Source organism: Ostrea edulis, chromosome 1, assembly GCF_947568905.1.
Source record: "Ostrea edulis chromosome 1, xbOstEdul1.1, whole genome shotgun sequence".
NCBI classification, from domain to species: Eukaryota; Metazoa; Mollusca; class Bivalvia; order Ostreida; family Ostreidae; genus Ostrea; species Ostrea edulis.
The window spans coordinates 21,856,915-21,877,166 of NC_079164.1; the positions used below are offsets into that span (position 1 = coordinate 21,856,915).

A 20,252-nucleotide genomic window follows, 5' to 3' on the forward strand; every position below is an offset into this window, starting at 1 on the left:
ATTGATTTTGTAACATAAATGATCACTCTCCGTATTGAAAATTAGATAATGCTTTTACGTATGTAATTGTAATTCGTCATAACAAATAGTTGACCAAAGACAAAACGAACGGTCTTCATAATTTAAAACTCAGTATTGCAAATATGTTTATAATGGTAGTTTTTGTCCAGTGCAACAATTTAAGGGCAAAATTATCAATATACGTTGTTTCTTCTCATCAAACACAATAATCGAAAATGTAATGTAAGTACACATGTATTTGAACAGTAGCCTGATTTCTTGGACATTGTCAGGTAGTGTACAGTGTACAACCTAATTTCGGTAAAATGTTTTAACTTTAAAGTTATAAGGCGCAAACTTCCCAGAACAGCCCCGGACCATTCGATATCTGACATATTGGACAGCGTTTGACTTATTACTTACTTTCAAGATCTGTGTCCTCACAAAACATGTTCAACTAAAATAAAAACTTTTTGTTTATTCATGTGTTTGTACATATCAGTAACTGTTGCTAAATTATAAGGAAAAAGTCGTAACAGTGACTTCTATAATCACGGGAAAAATTAAGAACATTGAGAATATCAGATGAATATCGTATTTAGAAATTTATCGATGCGTCAGATCGTTGGTCTTGAGATGTACATGTATGCAAGTAATAGAATCATAAATCTTCATAAAATGATAAATATGGGCCTAGTCAAAACTATCATAAGTATTACTAACACTGAACAACTACACAATTTTATTCTGATCATGTTGTAAACAATCATAACTTAATGGCTCTCCGGAAAGGCCCGAGAATGGTTGAAGACCCGTTTTGGGCGCTTCGTTCTGGAAATTTCTATACGGATGATTCATGATTCATTGAAGAAACGAAAAGGCATATCTTATTTATTCAACAATTACACTGAAAAAAATAACTAGTAAAATACACTAAGCAAACTAGTAAAACTACTGTCCATACAATCATTACTTTAAAAGTAGTTTTTACTAGGTGTTAAGTAAGTTTAGTTTACTATTTGTTAACTAGTAATTTAACTAATCAGACAGTAAAATATTACTTCAGTCAATAGTAAATATTAGTATGCATTCAGTAGATTTACTAATTTTCCATTAATGTATTGCATTGCCAAAATTACTAGCATTCTAGTAATTTAACTGATAGGACAAGTAAAATCGCCGTTAATCCTTCAAAAAAATGAATACAGAAGATAACATCAAGAAATTTAATCTGAAGTTAAAAGTCGACATGATCTTCTGGTCAATCTTGATTACGATGGGGGATGTATCTTCTGTGGAATTTCTTGAACCTGTAATCAGGATTTCTCAAACTTTTCTTTACACAGGATTGCCAAACAGTCATCAGCATCTAAATAAACAAAAACAGAACAGTGTGTTTAAATGTATTAAGTTGCATATTAAAAAATATCAAGCTGTGTTTAGGATTTCTAATAAATAAACATCAAGAATAATAAAAAAAAAACAGTCATAAGTTCAATGACAAACCTTTTAAGTCAATGTTCTCTATCCAGCATCCCAATAAAAATGGCGTCTCGCAGAGTAGACCTTGCTGCAGTTTTCGCGGGCAACACGGGTCACGATGCTTACGACGTCATATTTCTAGTTACATCACTATCTTGCTTAGTAAATACATTACTTACTAGTCATGAGCAAGTCTTTACGAGGCATCCTAGTTAAATTAACTAGGTATTTTTTTCAGTGTACCAAAACTTATTTCTCCTGTAAGATCAAAATCAAGCAGCGATAAACTACGGATTCACTTCATATCGTATTATAGTCATTAAAAAGAAAAAAAAGCTTAGATCCACCAATGTACTCTCTCTCTTTTTGTTGTTGGTTTTTTTTTTTTTTTTTTGTTTTTTTTTTTGCTATTTCAGGGTAGTGTATCGAAAACGAAAGTAGGTTTTAAATTAATTTTACAATATATACTAATCAAGCAAGATTCTATTATAGCTTACGGACTTCATCTTCACATATGAAACGATATTAAAGGTGCAAACAGTAACTCTGGAGCAAGCGTTTCGGAATTTATTGGCAAAAAGTGTTAATTTAAAGATATAGATAGTTATATTCTATCTGGAAAAGATCACTACATGTATCTTGCATACGTTTTTAAAACCATCGAAAAGCATTATATTATAGACCTTATAAATAGACGCAAAATTTACATATGCACATTTCAAAGTACAAAGTTAACATTCACATCGAACAAGTGTAGAATATTACTATACAAGCACGTCCTGATTTCGCAGTAAACGTTCTTAAACCATTTACCATTTTCAAATTAGGAAAGAAAATTTCGAACCCTTAGACTTTTTGTGAGTTCTGTCTGAGACACGATGTAGATCACGATATCAAGGATATCGGCAAACTTTGAAAGGATATCAGTAAAATATCGACTATATTTCAACTATACTGTTTCTACTGAGGCTTTGGTCTTAAGCGTTCGATATCGTATCGATATTAAACCATGATGGTGAGGTTTTTCTTCTTGTCGATATTGTATCGATATTAAATCATGATGGTGAGGTTTTTCTTCTTGTCGATATTGTATCGATATTAAATCATGATGGTGAGGTTTTTCTTCTTGTCGATATTGTATCGATATTAAACCATGATGGTGAGGTTTTTCTTCTTGTCGATATTGTATCGATATTAAATCATGATGGTGAGGTTTTTCTTCTTGTCGATATTGTATCGATATTAAATCATGATGGTGAGGTTTTTCTTCTTGTCGATATTGTATCGATATCGAATCATGATGGTGTTGAATCTCGCCATCATGCGTGTCACTTTTTATCTGACATATTCTTTCCTGTTGATTCATCGACATCGACAATATCGGTTGATATAATCCATATCGACAATTTTTTTTGTCACCCCATTCATCTGAAAATTCTTTCAAATGAATGTTTGAAATTAGACATGCTCGTGAATGGTTTTCTCCATACCATGAAAAGTGGTTTATATTCGGTGTAAGCAGAAACTTTTATCTGTGGAGTCATCTCGAACATCCAGTCGGAATTTTTGTAAATGATTTTGCAAACTAAGGAAGTTTTATCACTGGTGGTGGACCTTATGAAGGTGACCTGCAAGAAAACGAAACGACAAAAGTGAAAATCCCTCCATGTTCATTTGAAGTGAAACTGAACTTTGTATAATTCGTTTAAGAGAAGATATCAGACAGAGACATATGACGGCATCAAATTTATCAATAGATCTACGCAGATGAACATTTGAACATGTAAAATATCACATATTTCACTAGACGTCAACGTAGTTAGAAACAGTTCTTCGGAGGGAAAGTCTTGATTCGTTCATCTTTATATTCATGGGGCTGTCTCAAACTATCGGCAATATCCGCCTCCTGAAGACTCCAGTGTTTTCGCAGTGTATAGGATGGATCTGTGCTACAAACGTAAAAAGATGGGTACTCATCGATTCTTGAAGGTAGAATTTCCTTTGAACATTATCCCTTCCCCCACTCATAAGCGCGAAATGGTGCCAAACTCCGAAGTAGTTTCAGATGTAGATCCACATCTTTGATAAAGTACTTGTCGGTGTGAAATTGACTTCATACATAAAGTACAGGAGCCTTCCAGATGATATATTCTACTATTCGGGGTGCATAACGAATCGCCAATGTCCCGTCCAAACCTCCTAAGGCGTCTGGATTGCCTAGATCGTCAACCTGGAGGTAGTGTAACTCAGACTGCATGCATAGCCTCGTCTTCATTCGAGAGAATAAGTTTCCAACAACTTTCTCATTTTTATATATATCTACGACGTTCTGAATCGGTAACTGAAGATTTAGAAAAATCTATACAGGGAAAGTTAAAATTTCCAGGTCATAATCGATGAAATGAATAACATTAGTTTCTCAATTAATTCAATGTACTTTTTTAATTCTTATATATTAGTAATAGATATACTATCTACACATCATAAGATATACAAGTACACTTTTTACCATCTTGACTTCTTCCCGAGAAAAACAGGTCTTTGTCTAAAAAGGGCGCGAAACTTACGTTGCGAAGACTGGTAAAACTTAGAGGAGTTTCGAACAAATCCAGAGATGAACGAACTAAGAAAAGATTTTATTTCTTTGGAATCATTATTATTATTATCTGAATGATATTAATATCCATCGTTTATTTGAAATTTTATAAGAATTGTTATTAATTATATGAATCATACCAAGTACCTATTCATACTTTTTTTTGTTACATTCTATACACGGAAATCGCAGATCTTGCATTATGACGCCACCGCTTTTTATAGATTTAGCGCCTATCGTATCCATCTAATTAACACAATATACCATGAATTGATATTTTTCATGAACATAAACATAAATAATACAAAAACCTTTATAAATAAAAAAAAAATAATAAAATCAAAAACTGTCATTCTTCTTTATCAGAATACGTCCGCGGTAACAGATACCAGCCCCACAGAAACGCATGCAACTTGTCAAAATGGGACGGCTCGTGCCGGCCCATAATAAAGTGAAAATGTGAGCTACTGCGAATACTAAAAGATAGAGCACGGAGATTGTATACACGAAACATTTACAGTATCAAAATCTATGTCTGGGCAGGCCCCTAATAGATATAGCCAGCACGGTGTATAAGGAAGAAAGCTACCTTTTCATCATTTCCACTCCTTCAACGGAAAAATCAGGGAAAAGATCACCCCAATTGCAAGTCAAAATATTCTTTGGTCATCTTATTCCTATGTAATTTTCTATGAAAAGTATTTTTACCTTTGTCACTAGGCTTTTATCTACAAATGTTATATAATTATTGTCAACAAATATGGATGTTATGAAATATACAACAAATAATTTCAAACCATTAACCGAGATTGTATTCAGGCTGATGTGCAATTTCTGTTGTTTTTATTCTAAAGAAAAAAATGTAAATAAATATCTCATAACCTTATGTTACGTATTCTGTTATTGCAAGTTACCCTGTGGTAAACGTGTAAACTGAAATTGGAATATTTTAATATTATTGTCAAGTTTTCGTATTACCAATTTTTGTTAGATGATCTCGGTTGAAATTTTACTTGCACTTCTTTCTGTAAGCACTCTTTCTTTAAAAAGTGTGAGATTATAAACAAACTTTCAAGACACACATGTATATCACTCTACACATATTAACTACAATATATTCTGTGAATATTGCGATCGTTTTTCAAAAAGCATTTAAAGAAATGTAACCACCACCCACCCGCTGCGTCACAATCATATCAATTTTAATCTTGTCTATTAAATTGTCAGAGTGATATCGCTAACCATGTATTCATTTTGATTTCTTATAATTTACAAATCATATATACATGTATATATCAAACCAATATTTATTGAACCCGTACATCAATACCCGGGAGTCGTGTATCCCGTGAGTGTGTACGCTACAAGAGGATAATAATAATAATAATGGACAGAAGAAATATCTTTCATTTGTGTTGTCCCATCTACTGTGTTGCAAATGTTTTATATTACAAATTTAAGTAGAATTGGTCGCAGGCGTTCTAAAACCTTTGTCTAGATACTGAATTGGAAAGAGAATACATAAACTGAATTAAGCTAACGAAAACTGAAACATCCTTTTTAAATCTCCATCTCATTTACCAGCTCCATATTACGCAGTGCACCGATTTCGGTTGTTGGGGGAGGGGGAGTATAAGTACCAAAACGAGATACACCAGATTTTACGATATATACATAATTTCCCGCTTCAAAAGTACAATGTAGCTTATAGAAAAATCCAATGCTATTCCTTAGTTATAAATCTACAAGTCAACATTGGAATTAAAACTACTGCAATTTCATCCAAAACATTTAATATTTGGTATATTGACTGCATCAATAAGGATTTGAGTAGATGCTACAATGAACAATGCTAGTTCTGTTGGAGGGCCGATGTCCGTGAATGTTGTTGAAATGTCTTGCTTACGCTTGTCAAAACTTGAATGGCCCCTCTCAAATCGCCATGGTGCATTTCCTTTGTGACTATCCAAATACGGAAGTTCCGAGTTCCCCAACAGTTATTTCCCTTTATCGAACTCTTCCGTAAATTATGACGTAAAATATGATGACAGTGGGTACATTTGCTAATTACTATCGTTGTATTATTTCTTAAAAGATGATATCCAGAGTTTCTAAGACCATCCTATCTCAGGGGAAAGACGACTTTAGTGAGTTTATGAATATTGGATAACAAAATGGCTCATACAAATATTGTTAATTGCCATCTTTCTTTGATAAAAGGGTCACTCATGTAGAAGAGGAAACGAATAATGATTTAATAGCCAATTTGATGACCTTATTCAAACAAATTATGCTTGATATGGCCAGAATATGCATATACCAGTGATTGATATAAACAAAAGTTACGCTTTCATTACATTAATCGTACCTAATCGTTATGTACAGTGCCAGTCTACGATATAATGTATACATTGTGTACCCACCATACGTCATAAAATGCGAAAGAGTTCGACAAAGGGACTTGCGTATTGCTTCCTTTGTAAAACCACGTTAAAATTGGCAATCTGTTGTTGTTTGTAGGCTCCTATAGGTGTCTCTTTGCACGTGTGCAATATCTTATTTAATTTTCTCTTTCAATTCCAACCCGATTCTTTCTTCCACAGCAGTCATACAAACAAGTGAAAATAACGAACTCGTAAAAACCTACAAAGGATACAAAACTAGGAGAAGGGCAAATTCAAACCTCCGAACAAACTGGAAGTAGACGCAGGTGTCTAAGAAAAGTAAGTATCCCCTGTTGACAGGTAAAAACCGCCATGAGCCCTATATCTTGATCAGGTAAACGGAGTAATCCGTAGTCAAAATCAGTATGTAAAGATCGACAGCCTTACAATTAGTGTGAAACACGTCAGACAGCATTCGACCCAGTGATATATTTTGCAAATTGTGTCATGTATTTTTCAATGACTCTATCTTTCGAAGTTTGGACGAGATCAAATTTGATTGGCAGGACACGTGTACGATTTCTTGGAAAACATCGTCCCTGTGCTCCTCCTGTGTATAGTCCTCTTATTTTCCGTTTTGAAATTTATTGTCCAACATATTCCTATATTTGTTTTTAGTTCATGGCATATAATTAAGTAGATTGCGCCATTATACTTCGAGTAAGACTCGCTGTACCTTTTAGAAATGAAGCTGTTTTATTTTTGAGTTCCATACATGCGTCTTGCACGTCGAAAGGAGTCCACACACAAGCATCACAAGAGCGATAACTCTTTCTCTTCCATAATGACGTCTAGAGATAGATTACTTCATACGAACAACTCTTGCTTCATGTTATCGGGGAAAAGAGAAAATTTTGACAGTGAAACAATCCAGTGCCCAGACTGGTATAACGGTTTAAGTTGACGAACTGGAAGGTGGTAGTTCTGACTTTTTGAGACTCGTCTTCATATGCACGTGTATCATCTTTTCATGTGTTCCTTTATTTATGCGTGTTCCTCCTGTAAATCCGATTTCTTGATCCATGAATTAATTTTGCAGGCCATTGATACCAAGAAACTAGGATTTCTTCTACGCCTCATTCTTAAAAATATCTATTTAGCATTTCGTAAATTCTATGGTCGTTATAACGATCTAGTTCGTCAATACAACCTCGCATTGGGTCAAATGCTGTCTGACGTGTTTCATACCGATTGTTAAGCCGTTCTTGGCACACTGATTTGACTGCGGATAACTCTGTTTACCTGATCAGGATATGGGGCTCACGGCGGGTGTGACCGGTCAACAGGGGATGCTTACTCCTCCTAGGCACCTGATCCCACCTCTGGTGTGTCCAGGGGTCCGTGTTTGCCCAACTATCTATTTTGTATTGCTTGTAGGAGTTATGAGATTGATCATTGTTCGTTATCTTCACTTTGCATGGTAGAGAATTTAAAATTTCATTTTGGATTTCAGCGATTTTATAATGTTTTCGCCTGAAAATTACGCATCAACCCCTGCATAATCAACAGTCATAATATCGACGAATCTGAGACACCAGTGTTTCGTACAAGATTTTAACAAACCTACAGCAGAATTTTGCACACAACACCGGTGTCTGAAAAACTTACAATCTCTAAATTCTTAGGATTCGCTAACGAAAATGGCGAGAATTTTGTTTTGGAGTTTGATTCATTTTACGTGTTGCAAAATTTGAGAGAGGACAGCCGTCGTTTCACTGTTTTTCATTTACACTTAAAAGGCCTAGCTTTGAGTTGGTTTAACTCGTTGTCAGATGACATAATAGACAAATGGACGTCATTGAAGTCTGCTTTCAAATTCCAATATGTAAAAACTCGAGCATGGTAACTGAGATTGGCATGTTCGATAATCTCAACCTTAGACCTTCTCAACCCATCGAAGATTACCACAGTAGGATTGTGGACAAAGGACTCCGATTACAAAAGTCTGAAAGGGAAATGATTGCAAATTTGTTAACGGTCTACCACGACAAATGGCTTTTTTTGTGCGGACATCTGCGGTAAAGTCATTCACAGACGCATTGCATAGAGCCAAATTAGGAGAAGCGTATGGTTACCGGGAAATCACTCCAACTGTCGCTGCTGCACATCCGGTGTCCACGTCGCAGAGGAATGATAGGATGATGAAAATGATGTCTTCTTTAATGGACAGGATGTCAAAACTGGAGTCATCCATGGGAGAGCAGTCCTCCAGCAGATACCAAAAACAACCACATTCCGGTCCAAGACCAATCCGTGCGTACTACATTTGTTCAGGGGATGGTCATATTCAGTGAGAATGTAACTTAAAGAACAAAACCAAAAATCCGAAAGCAAAATGTCAACTGTGTTTACAAAACGGACACATCGCGGGAGAGTGCAAACTATATCAGCCCCGGAGTACTCCCGAAGTTCAATAAAAAACGGATAAAGCACGGGATTACCGCATCGGTCTTGGGCTCAGGCAATGGTGCCAAGAAAAACTGTGTTCAAGATCAAAACCACGGAAAACTTATGTATATCGTTGCCAAAACTGGTTCCATCTCAGTAGCTGCACTTTTAGACTCCGGTAGTACAATGAACTTAGTGTCCTCTTCCTTTTATGGCATTTTAGGTACCAAATCAAATCAGTTGTTGATTCTTCTATCAGTCCAAAAATGCAGTTAGCAAATGGTAAACAAGTTGGTAGTTTTTAAACTTAAAAGTTATTGCCAGAATCAAAGTGCAAATCCTAGAGATGGAACCATCTGTGTATATTCCTGTATACGTGCTTAGGGAATGTTAAAACCTGATGACCTTAAAACCCTTCAAAATGGTTTGTGGAGTAACAAAGATGTATTTGTTACTAACGACAATCCTGATATTGATGTAACCAAGGTAGTGCAACACACCATTCACCTGAAACCAAATGTAATATCAAAACACAATAAATCGTAACGTCTCCCACCTCAAAAACGTGAAGTATTGCGTCATCAATTGGATGAATTATTACGACAAGGCATTATTGTACCGGTAGATGAAAATGAGGACCTACCTATTACAAGCCCGATAGTTTTGATTTCAAAGCGGAATAAATCCAAAGAAATGCCAGAAAATGTGAACAAAGAGTACCGTTATCGTTTTTATTGTGATTTCCGATATTTAAACTCTCAGAGTCAGGACTTCAGATTTAACATCCCTACCTTGCAAGAATTAACTGAATCATTTTCACAGCAAACGCCAAACTTTATTAGTAGCATAGACTTAAGTTCTGGATTTTTCCAAATGTGTATTTCTCCCGATTCAACGAAATACACGGCATTTAACATTTGCTTTGGAACATACATACTAGTATTTAATCGGTTACCCATGGGTTAAAAACCAGCCCTAATTCATTTCAAATGCTTATGGATAAAGTTAGACTTGCTCATAAAGTGTTTAGTAGCATGACTTTCCGATCTGTTTTGTGTTATATAGATGATACAAGCATTGCTTCGTCAAGTTTTCATCAACACTTTAAAGACTTTTTAACAGAGGTATTTGCGCGATTACGGAATACCGGACTCAAGATAAATCCGAAAAGGTGTTCATTTGAGAAATCATCATGTGAATTCCTAGGACGATGGAATAAGTCCCCCTTCTGAAAAACTGCAGGCGACAGTTTGCCGACACCAATTTCGTTGAACTTTTGGACATTTTAAATGGTTCAGGATTTGTCCCGGATTTTTCAGCGATCACAAACTGTTAAAATTAAAAGCTAAATATTTATGGAACGATAAACAAGAAAATGCATTCAGAGAATGGAAACGTCTTCTATTGGAAAGTCCTGTTTTGGCGTTTCCTCATTATGATATTGAGTTTCGTCTTGCCGTAGGTACTTCCAGCAAAGGAATTGGGTACATGTTGTACCAAAGACACCCTGATGGTACATCTCGTGTCGTACGGTTTGGATCCAAGGGATTGACAAAATGGCAGAACTCTTATGGTCCGACAAAATTAGAACTTCTTGGCATGGTCACTGCCATTCTCGATTGTTCTTCCTATTCAGATGGAAAGCATTTTACCGTTGAATGTGATCATCAAGCACTAAAACCGTTATTCCAAAAGCAATTGCGAAGTGCTATGTTATAAACGATGGCTTGCACTTTTACAACGATACGACGTTTCGATTGAATACAAGTCAGCCGCTCAAATGGTTGTTGCAATTGCCTTGTCGCGGAACCCAGAATTTCCGAAAATGTTATCGGATAGTCCAGATGAAGAGGACCTATTCTTTCCGTATGTCGATGAACCTCCAAGTTCTTTTACATTACCTAATGGGCAACAACTTTCGTCTCTTTTAAATGCCAAAGAACTTTGCGCAAATTTCATAGATGTTCATGATGTATATGATACGGATACAGAGGATAACATTGACTACCCTGTCGTTGCTATTAAAACACCTCGTACACAATGTACCGTGTACAACGAGCATATCCGAGTTCCATATAGCACACCGCCGATTAAAACAAACACTAATCAACGGCCGTCTGGACCAATTACAGTCAGTGATGAAATAACTGTGCAAACAGCTGCTACTGATAATGAGCATTTAAACTCTTCATTGTTGATTGCTCAGGGTCATAAATACGAAACTCTATCTACTAATACATGAGATACAGACATCGTTTCTCCACAGCCGCATGTTGAACAAGACATCAACAGAAAATTAGGTGTGACCTATAAAACAATTCAGTCTCAGCAAAACGATCCTTCATTATTACCAATTATCTCATACTTGGAAACTGAGAAATTACCAGAAAATCAAAAATTAGCTCGTGAAATCTTACTACAACACACTGACTATGTGATATTAGATGGAATTTTATACTGATAAAAAATAATCAAATCAAAACGATCGAAGACTACCATTCATTATCAGAAGGTTCTATCGCATGATCTTCTTTTGAAAGTCTTACAAGTGTACCATGATTCCCCAATGGGTGGTCATGGAGGAAAGATAAGATCCGAGAACACTTTTATTATCCAAAGCTAGCAAGTAGTGTATATGATTATGTAAAATCGTGTAACCATTGTCAGAAAAGGAAACGTACACAGAACGTAACAAAAACACAGATCACTGCACTTTCAATTGCACCTGCACCCTTTGAAGTGTGGGAAATGGATTTGCATGGTAAACGTCCGACCACCCCGGGTGGATTATCATATGTGTTTACTGCTGTAGATATGTTTTCAAAATATCTATACGCACATCCGATTAGAAGTAAGGAAGCTTTGACTGTGGCCAATGCATTTTTTCAATTGTTTACAACATTTGATGTTTGTAGCACATTGATCAGTGATCACGGAAGTGAATTTATTGCAAATGTTACATAAGAACTTTGCAAAACTTTACATGTGACTCAAGAATTCGTTCATCATTGTTTAGGGGAGTGCGAGCGGACACATTCAACTTTAGCACAGAAATTAACGCCGAATGTATCAGATAACCGAAACTTATGGAAAGAATTTCTTCCAGCCATTGTGTTCGCAATGAATTCAGCTGTCAATACAAGTTTGGGATTCTCGCCATACAAAATTTCATTTGGACAACCACCGAAATTTCCGTTGACTGGTTTAATTGCCGAATTTTGAAAATTATCACAAATGAAAAAACTCGACATTATTAGGCAAATGACAAGAGAAAATTCTTTAGATAAAAAGGGGAAAATGGAGCATTTGGCAAGCAAAACTTTATATGATATCGATATCAAGGAAGGAGACTATGTATATCTACAAGTAGAACCAACAGGGGAAGGGCAAAAGTTTCAAAATAGATTTGCAGGTCCCTATATTACTGACAAATTATCAAGTCCACACACAGTCATATTACGCGGGTCGATGAACAGCGCAAGACGGCATACTGTACATCGCGATCGAGTGAAACTTGCGTATGTCCCGGAACCAACGCCGTCGAATTAATTTTCGGTCACAACATTTGTCAAGCGAAAATGTTTTGAATTGAGTTCTACTCAGACGAATAAACTTACACAAGAACAACCCAGAAAATCACAAAGAAAGGTGACGATAACAAATAGCAACCAATCTCATAACTTCTATAAGCAATACAAAATAAATAGTTGGGCAAACACGGACCCCTGGACACACCAGAGGTGGGTTCGGGTGCCTAGGAGGAGTAAGAATTCCCTATCGACCGGTCACACCCGCCGTAAGCCCTATATCCTGATCAGGTAAACAGAATTATCCGTAGTCAAAATCAGTGTGCCAAGAACGGTCTAACAATTGGTATGAAACACGTCAGAGAGTATTTCACCCAATGAAATGTTGTATTGGTAAACTAGATCGTTATAACGACCATAGAATTTGTGAAATGCTGACTTAAATCGAGACTTTTGAAACCCCTGTACCATCAACTTTTTTGTCAGTAGCTTGTATCGATTTTTAAAAAATGATCATACGCAGAACAAGCTCTTGCGTATCAAATCATTTGAGAGATATAAACACCATATACAGATGATAATGGAATATTGCTAATAACTATGGGAAGTTGACGATGGAGAAAACGAAAGTCTATCAGTACCGAAACAGCAACCATGTAGACCCCGATGATTTGTCAACATTTTCGGTCTCTAGTGAACCGGATGTTAAACGTGTGCTTGGTCGAAGGAACTCGCAGTATTTAAGCAGACGAAAATGCATTCTGGGTTCCAACGTCCGCACTAAAAACTAAATCTGAAGGAGCAATAGCAATGAATCTATCGCCTGTGTTGTAAAGATGTAAAATATTATTTCATAGTTTTGTTAAAAAACATTGTTTTTAAAGAAATGAATAAATAAAACTTATAAAAAATTATAATCATATGCCAATTTGAATTATCAAATGAGTCAAGTGTTATGTGTTTAGATATGCCTGTCGAGGTTTCTTGTTCTCTCGAATATGGTATACTGCCCAACTCTGTTTTGTATTGCTTATAGGAGTTATGAGATTGATCACTGTTCGTTATTTTCACCTTTCACTATAGCAAAATGAATGATTGGAACATTTTGTCGAGCATGTTTGATAATGCAAAGCTAACTAAGGATGTCGTCATTCTGAAAGAGTTATAAAATTAAGCATTAACATTTATGTTTTAACATTGCTTGATTCGGACAAGCAAATGGTTGTCTGTTTGGTACAGGTGTATGTGGTTGTCTGTTTGGTACAGGTGTATGTGGTTGTCTGTTTGGTACACGTGTATGTGGTTGTCTGTTTGGTACAGGTGTATGTGGTTGTCTGTTTGGTACACGTGTATGTGGTTGTCTGTTTGGTACACGTGTATGTGGTTGTCTCTTTGGTACAGGTGTATGTGGTTGTCTGTTTGGTACAGGTGTATGTGGTTGTCTGTTTGGTACAGGTGTATGTGGTTGTCTGTTTGGTACAGGTGTATGTGGTTGTCTGTTTGGTACACGTGTATGTGGTTGTCTGTTTGGTACACGTGTATGTGGTTGAAATAGCTAATCCTGACCACGGATGTTATACCTTAGGTATTCCATAGCATATGTCGCATCGTGTTTAGAGTGTCTATATGATGATAGTCTGTTTGTTACAGATGTAAATGGTTGAAATTGCTTAATTCTAACCAAGGATGTTTTATTCCAAAGGGATTACACCTTTAGCATTTCATAGCATATGTCGCATCGTGTTTAGAGTGCCGATATGATTGTAATTCTAACCAAGGATGTTATATTCCATCAGGGTTATAGATCAACCTACATCATAAATAATTGTACTTCTTTGCTACATGTTTGAATTAGTGAATAACGTATTATTAGGATACATTTTTTTCCCGATTACTTTGCAACAGATATTGTATATATTTTTTTCTTTTGAGAATTAAGTTAATAATCATACCATTACTGCGTGAGGTGGTTTGAATCAGTACTGATACATGAAATGGCTAATTGTGTAATGGTACAGAGTGTTTCAGAGTGTGAATGATACGAGTGATAGGATTCTTTCTTTTTCCTGTATATGTTTGCCCAACTATCTAATTTGTATTACTTATAGGAGTTATGAGATTGATCACTGTTCGTTATCTTCACCTTTCATTATGATACATGTATTCATCATGTTCATTTCTTTTCATTTTACTGTGTAAATTAAATTGGGTTGTCATTTGTGGATGACTTACTGAACCTAAACTATGTTTTATTTGAATTGATTTGTTTGATTTTCTCATCCCATTGCCTAAATTGGTTATCAATTTTTTAGGGAGCGGATGTTGTATTTATGTATATGAAGGGATTCTAACAATCCTCTTTATTTTATTCCTTTTAAATTTGGTATAAGTATTTCCAAATTTATGATTGAAATTTAATTGTTTTATTTGGTGTTTGATCTTTAGGGAAAGCATTTTCACACTTGATAGCAATTATCAACTTTGACACCCCTTTCCTGTTTCACGGTCGCAGTGGAAATTGGCCTTTACCAGTTATCAAATTGATGGTCAGATCTTGGGATTGCGTTTCTTTGATTTGGTTATGTTTGTATCTCCCTCATGTTACCATTGTTTAATGTCAAATGGCTTTCCCCTGCATTTGCAACTTTGTTTAGTTTATTTCAATGCTTAATTTAAAATCCATGTAGGTGAATCTGTCAAAGTTGAAACATTTGTGAATTTGCAAGAATAGTTTTTTTTATTCAAACTGTTAAGAAGCTTTTAGTTTTCGGTCTGTACATTAGAAATTTATACAACGTTTGGATTATAATAAACTTTGAAATTTGAAACATTGTGTTTTACTTCGGAACTTTATCAATTCCCCAAATTGAGCTCTCTCATAACCCATAATTATTACAAGAGATGTGGTTTCTTTGAGCTCTTGTATGTTTCTGTACATTTAGAATGCGCTGTGTCATAAATCTTCTTATTTATTTACCCCAGAGGATAATTGTCCCTCAAAAGAAAGGGAGTGTATTGTTGATTAATATCCTTCAAAATTGGGTTATTGTGACTCGTCTAGATACTAATCTCTGCTGACTGTTTCAGAATTTGGAATGCTTGTCAAAGTGAAGTAAAGCTTCCCCTTCTCAGATAGACAGATAAGTATTTGTTATTGACCTAATTGTCCTGATCAGAGCATACAGATGTACGAGGCACACTTATACTCGAATGCACGTATCGTATTCGTCGCAGGGTTTTTTATCATTATTTTTATTATTATCATTTTATTTTGATTATTATTATTATTTCTTTTTTTTTTTTTTTTTTTTTTTTTTTTTTAAGTTCTAAAGGTGCAGTAAACAAAAATGTTGAAAATGCAGTGTCAAAACGTATTGCACTCCTCTGATGTGTTTGGACAGATTCCGTCTTGTAAATTTCTGTGTTAGATGTGATCTAGTCCGTCAGAATGTGACGCCTAGAGAATAGCTGTTGTATTGCTATCAAAGAGAATACGACTTTTTCTTTTACCAATACCGGTAAGAAACGAGGTATATATGATGTCAGGATAGTGTACAAAAGCATAATAGCACGTTTCTTAAAACGCGCTATCACGCTAACACACAACCCGCCGTCACACTATCACACAACACGCCGTCGCGCTGTTACGCTAACACACCGTCATCACTCTACTAACAACACGTCGCGCTAACACGCCGTCGCGCTAATGCACAACACGTCGTCGCGCTCTCAACCTAACACACTGTCGTGCTATTGCGCTAATACGCTTCTCGCCGTCGCACTGTCACGCTAATACACAACAGACAGTCAATCGCGTTTGATTGTGTATTAGAGCAATAGCGAGACAGAGTGTTGTCTAAACTGGTACCCTGTTGATCTCGCTTCTCTCGTGTACAACAGGTAAGCGCCAATTTTTAAGAGACAGGATTTGGGCAATCTCTCACCAGAGGGCGTATTACGCTGCGCTACAACACCTCTGTCAACGTCTAAATGACAAGATTATTGGCAAAACTTACCTATACCTATAACATCATGGATAATAATTTTATAAATTTAAGTTTTATGCTTTAAATCTTAAAGTAGGTTCACAGAAACAACGAATTCCATGATTATACTAGTATTATTGAATGAATGAATATTTTTATAAACCTTCTAATTCGCTCAGGTGTCTCATATTTACCATCTTCTGATTTTAAAAAAATCAGAGAAGTGTTTGATTTGCTCAGATATTATCATTACAGTTCGATATGCTAAGTTAGTTTTTGTACATTTTGATATAACATTTTGACGTTGACAGAGGTATTAGTTGAGCGTAGCGGGAACGATAACTCTGGGTAGAGATTGGGATTTGGGCTGTATCGTTATCTCGCGCGTATAACGAGAGTTCCTTTCAAGACAACAACGACGCTAACTTTGACGTCACAGTCGACTACACTACGTTACGAATATACATATGTGAAATATAGTAGGCTATGAAGCGCGAAACTTCGTAACGTATAGCGCAGTAGACTCAATCGTAACTACTCGGCTATTTCTGTAACCGCAAATGAACCTCGTATGTGGATCGACGCCATCAGAGTTGGTTGTTACGTATACATAAACGTAACTTTGACGTCACAGTCGTACGTTACACTATGAAACGTGAACTTTCAAATGGATCTAAGATATTATACACATCTAAGGTATTGTACCACTATCAATTTCCACTTACATGTTATGTATTAGAGTGAATAAGACGTTAATGATACCAAAACTGAATCTGTGGTGAAAATATAAATAACATATTATTCAGGGATTCGGTTCTGGCCTTTTAACTCTCATCCACGGGCGCGCTTCCGGCGAAGAAATGCATCGATTTGATGCAATTCTTGCGCCGATCCACGTCCGAGTCTTCTTACCGGTTACGGAAAATGACGAGCGCGTGATCCGATTGCAGTAGACTTTGAGGCCATAACTAGACTACCATTCGGAATCTCTCTAGTGAGACATAAAAATCAACTGACCAATGTAATCGGCTCATTTGGACTAACCAAGGTGCCGCTTACCCGTTTGTGTGTAGCACCAATCATCGGGGAACCAGTTTACGTGTTAGCTTGACAGCGCGATGGCGTGTTGTGTATAGCGTGATAGCGCGACGGCGTGTTGTTTGCCAGTTTGATAGCGCGACGGTGTGTTAGCGTGACAGCGCGACGGCGTGTTGTATGTTAGCGTTACGCTTTTGCACATGGCCCTATCCGGACACCATAGTTTTATTAAAAGTCAGTATTTTATCACTTTGAATTCGGAGGATATTGCATCACTGATATAGCAAATGACATGAACCCCAAATGACATTTTAGTGAACTTGTTACTGTGATTAACGATCCAAAACAAGCTATTTCTAGTCACTGAAAACCATCATACTATGACTTTGATAGAAAGGAACATTTGTCAATAATTAAAATAAAAACACCTTTTCTTGAATACGCACAAGTACTCTGAAGTTGAAATAAAAAATATGCTAGAGTTCCTCATTGACAATATCTTCGTGGTCTTTGGTGATCAGGTCTTCCAACAGTCTGTTGGAATTCCCATGGGCACGAATTGTGCTCCTTTGTTAGCTGACCTGTTTTTATATTCATATGAAGCAGAATTTATTCAAAAACTTCTACGTGAGAAGAAAAAATCTCTCGCTGTGACCTTCAATTCGACTTTTAGATATATCGATGATGTTTTGTCTATTAACAATGATAGCTTTCATTCATATGTCGATTTGATATATCCCTGTGAGCTCGAAATAAAGGACACCACAGAGTCGTCCACTTCTGCTTCATACTTAGATATTTTATTGAAAGTAGACATTAACGGCAAACTGACAACTCAACTATATGACAAACGGGATGATTTCAGCTTCTCCATCGTCAACTTCCCACATTTGTGTAGCAATATTCCATTATCACCTGCATATGGTGTTTATATATCTCAACTGATTCGATATGCAAGAGCTTGTTCTGGGTATAGTCAGTTTTTAAATCGAGGTAAGCTACTGACAAACAAGTTGATGGTACAGGGATTTCAACAGTCTCGATTGAAGTCAGCATTTCGCAAATTCTATGGTCGTTATAACGATCTAGTTCGTCAATACAACCTCGCATTGGGTCAAATGCTGTCTGACGTGTTTCATACCGATTGTTAAGCCGTTCTTGGCACACTGATTTGACTGCGGATAACTCCGTTTACCTGATCAGGATATGGGGCTCACGGCGGGTGTGACCGGTCAACAGGGGATGCTTACTCCTCCTAGGCACCTGATCCCACCTCTGGTGTGTCCAGGGGTCCGTGTTTGCCCAACTATCTATTTTGTATTGCTTGTAGGAGTTATGAGATTGATCACTGTTCGTTATCTTCACCTTGCATTCAAACTGTTAAACGTAACAACCCCATTTATAAATATATTATATATATTCGTTATAAGTTATGTATTTGTTCTTCATTTATCATGGACACTAATAATTAATAGAAATTAAAAAGATGTAGTTTATCTAAAGGTAAAATAGGCTCTTGATTATTGAAAATGCTACAAGAGGCAAGTCTGGTCCTTTGCGCTCGTACGGCAGGGATGGAGACCGCGCCAGACTAACAAAAGCCGCGTAGCCGTGAGTTTACCTGTTTGAGAATAATTATTATCTAACCAAACTGGAATAATTATCTAAAACATTAACTAAAAATATTTGTGGGAATATTAGTTCACATCTAGGCGATATGTGTAAGTAGGGAAATGAATCGGGATTCGAATTGACTGGTTACGTCAACAAATGAAATCATTAACATCTGTGAGTTTTTGGGTGGTGTGGGACTGTAACGGATATTTGAAGCTCTGTTTAGACACACGTATAATATACGCGATACGTATTCGTGTATATGTAATATACGATAATTTAAGGTAAATCGTGGTCTTTTGTTTAGAAAAGTGTAAACGATAGAAGAAGCAATAATTTTTTCCACTCTCGGAGAAACAAATGACAAAATCTTCTGATTTATTGAATTACTTTTAATGGGAGAACTTACATATTTTTCAAAACCCCTTATAATTTGCGTTATTTTATTAATTTCACTTAATTAAAAATGTCAGAAAATAGTAAAATTGACTGTAAAGGAAACATATTTCAAGCCCTGTAAAATCTGTAAAATCCACGAGCTTCCAAGGGCTTCGACTTGGACCCAATGGGGGGGGGGACTCAGGGCGGCCCCCAGACCTCCTGCCTCATAAAATTGCGCCCACCAACCACAATTCCTGGATCCGCCCCTGGAAATCTTTCACGTCTACAAATCAACACGAACACATCACTGCCGTTATTGAATTCCCGTGATGGTGCGGGATAGAATAGGTCCCCAGTACCCCTTGCTTGTAGTAAGACTAAGAGGCGACTAAATGGGGCGGTCCTTAGGGTGAGACTGCAAAACCGAGGTCCTGTGTCACAGCAGGTGTGGCACGATAAAGATCCCTCCCTGCTCAAAGGCCATAAGAGCCGAGCATAGGCCTAAACATAGACTCTCTGTGGCAGGAAAATACACTGTATATGCTTAGTTTAGCAGCACCCTCACCGGGATGCATAAAAGGCGAGTTGGAAAACTTTTTGTACAGCGATTATTGACGTGACGATCTACATATGAAAAAAACTTTCAAAAACAATTAGATATGGCGTTTATACTATTTTTGATTAACTGAGGAAGTTGCCAGATGGAGAACATACCGATTGAAAGTTCATGGATTGTAATAAAAGGCCTTTTGATAGATCTATTTTATATACGGTACATTAGATACATGTAAGCCTA

At 36.5% G+C, this 20,252-nt stretch overlaps 1 protein-coding gene across 2 annotated transcripts in view; it reads left to right on the forward strand.

The window, feature by feature from the left end:
• The window catches only part of LOC125663699 (potassium voltage-gated channel protein Shaw-like), a 47,179-nt gene that overhangs the window by 5,808 nt on the left and 21,119 nt on the right, over positions 1-20,252 (forward strand). The window lies entirely within an intron of this gene.